The sequence below is a fragment of the Sinocyclocheilus anshuiensis genome, unplaced genomic scaffold (genome assembly GCF_001515605.1).
Source record: "Sinocyclocheilus anshuiensis isolate Anshui unplaced genomic scaffold, SAMN03320099.WGS_v1.1 scaffold536, whole genome shotgun sequence".
Classification (NCBI taxonomy): domain Eukaryota; kingdom Metazoa; phylum Chordata; class Actinopteri; order Cypriniformes; family Cyprinidae; genus Sinocyclocheilus; species Sinocyclocheilus anshuiensis.
Genome location: NW_015557179.1, coordinates 2,989,118 through 2,992,323, shown reverse-complemented (window position 1 = coordinate 2,992,323; position 3,206 = coordinate 2,989,118).

Sequence of the window (3,206 nt, the reverse complement as noted above, 5' to 3'; positions counted from 1 at the left end):
TCTCGTACCGGCAGGGATTGTAGGTGGGGGGAGTGAATGTACAGCGCTCTCTCCCACCTTCAATACCACGACTGAGGTGCCCTTGAGCAAGGCACCGAACCCCCAACGGCTCCCCGGGCGCCGCAGCATAAATGGCTGCCCACTGCTCCGGGTGTGTGTTCACGGTGTGTGTGTGTTCACTACTGTGTGTGTGCACTTTGGATGGGTAAATGCAGAGCACTAATTCTGAGTATGGGTCACCATACTTGGCCACATGTCACGTCACTTTTTTTTTTTTAATTAGCTCCATTGCTAATTACCTGTGTTTGTTAAATCTGAGGTTCCCGATTCTCCACCGCTCCAGTTCTAACCCGCCCCCGCCACAACACGAGGTTCCTGCAAGTTACCCAGCTATTACGGCAAGCAAAGCCACCTGGACATTCACTCTCAGTGTCATACTCACCTTTCGTCTGCTCCTGGTTCTCATTGTCGATTCTACCAATAAATACCACTGTTTGATCACATCCCTCTGTGTCTCCTAGCCTGCGTCGTGACGTAAGTGTTGAGGCAATAAAAACATTTTTTTGCACCAAAATTACAAACTGTTACTTCTTTAGCAAGCATTTAGCTAAACTTAACCAGCCACCCTGTACACAAACCTTAGCTAAAAGTCCAATGCCCATAAATGTACTAAATGATTAGTAATCATTTATAAACATTTACAAATTATGAATAGTTTCAACTTTAGATTGGCTACTGCAAAAACATGAACAAATGATTCATAAATGATTAGTAAAGATGTGTGAATAGGGTAAATTCAGGTCTTTCGGGACACTTTTTGCCAGTGATATGACCTCTCATAAAGGTATTAATGATTAGTAAACATTTATAAACATTTGCAAATCATGAACAGTTTCCACTTTAGATTGGGTTAATATAATACATTATCTGTTAAGAAGTGTAAATAGAGGTCTACACAACAAACAAAGACCACCAAATGAAGATCATATGAACTGAAAGTTTACTGACATTTGTAAGCATTTTCATTAGGTAATGTTTAGTAACTTCATTAGTAAACATTAACAAGAACATTATCTCATATTTCTAGCTATGTGAATATATGTAAAATACATAAAGTTACCGAATTGTCAATTTTGATTTCATGGTGACTTCAGGTTACTCTCTAGGCAATATGAAATGGGACGAAAGTAAAACTAACCTAATTATATTTCAGCTAAATATTAAAAAAGCATCTAACACAGGGCCATATAGAAATACACTTCCAGTATGATGCAAATTGAACCAAATACTTTGTATCATATGTTTGTGATGCTTTTCCACCAGAGGGCTGTCATGGGCTGTTAAGCTATAAATCGAGGGCTGATTTGTAGTCCCAGTCTATCCCTTGTAATAATAATCTAGTATTTGTGTATGAAGTGTAAGGGTACTCTAGCTCTTTATGTCCCAGCTTTTTGTCCCAGAGGCAAGTTAAAGCCCAATGGGAGTAGTACACTTACTAGGAGAGAGAAACATAATCATAGGAATATCTGGGTGTTCCCTATTATGCTGGTTTAGGATGTCTCAGGTGCTGAGATAGGTCATTATGCTTTGTACCAGGAAAGACAAAGTGTTGTAACTTGGGCAGAAGTGTCCATAGAGAAGGTAAGTCACACACCTTCCGAATCCTGAGAAGGACCCACTTGCTCTGTGTACTAATGTCCGCTCATAGGACAACCAGCCATCAGTGAGATATGCTGTAAGTACTGATTTAAATTTATTATTTTGTTTGTCAGGTACCTTTACAGTAAAAGTAGAATTTGTTGGCTTGTTTCTGTAAAAGTGCTGAGTACTAAATCTGTCTAATAAGATTTAGAATTTTTCTCTCATGATTTATTTTGTGATTATAAGTACAGAATCGAGCAAATAACAGTTTACTCTAATCATACTATGAGTTCCAGATTACACATGAGCTATTTATATTCTGAATGTATATGTTCTGAATGCTGAGAAAACTCAATTTGATATATTGATATGGACAGTCTAAGAAGATTTTAGAAAATACTTTATATTACATTATATAACATTTATCTCAAACTTGTTTTAATGGGTAATTTCAGTTGTAACACAATTCCAATCTGTAATGGTAAATATATATTTTGGGTTACGATGTTCAGCCATGATGTGATGTTGAGAAGAATGTTCTTTCCAGTAAGTTCTTAGAATGCTAGAGACACATCTTAATGTAATTTGATTCTGATGCACCACATGGATTTCTATACAGTAGATTCTATCAGACAGACAATGACTGAATCTGACCCACACGGAAGTAAAACATTCAGCATGTAACCCAGTCAGAGATCAGGGATAATTGTCATAATTTTTCCTATTCAGGACATCATCCATGTTGACTTCAGTTACCAAACTTGAGAAACTATTTGTTTCACACTGTCTTTTCCAAACATCAGGTCAATGAATCAATAAAGCTTTAGGGAGCTATGCTATAATCAGAAATGCTATAATCTTGAAATTTACTTTGTAAAGTAAAAGCAGATAAAGTTGACAATGGATATTAGAGATGACAAAATGATACTGTAAATTACTTCTAGAGTAGGATGTGTTTCTTTGAGTCTAATAAAGTTTTTTTTTTTGGTGGAATGAGTGGGTCCTTTGAGCATGTCCATCCCTTTTGGGGCTCATGATTTGAGACTTAGAACAAAGTAATCGATCCCTCTGTTTTTGTTATGGGTAAACTGGTTCAACTTGATAGATGTAACTCTATAGATGTAAAGATATACACGCACATGAGTAACTGGTAGGAATTCACCTAACTACTCACACAAAAAGTTGTCTTCCTATTTAGTGAGTCATAATCGCACTGCCATGTTAATGCCATGTTCAAAAATAAATAAATAAATTCACAAATAAATAAATTATTGCTTATGATATCTTCACACTGAGCTGAGGTGGCACTGGGTTGCTTCCAAATTCAGTTTGTCATCTTTGACACACTGTATCTCCTAGTGTCAGAGCAGAAGTAAAAAACAAAAACAAGCAGAAAAAAAAACAAATAGAGCTTTGTTGCAAGAAGAATTATATTAAAAAAAAAACAGGCTGAAGTCTCTGTTTTTTTTGTTTTTTTTTGTCATTTTATGTCTCAGTGAAGCCCAGAAAAAAAAGCTAAATTAAACAATCATCATGGACACAATTAAAATGTGCAATATATATAT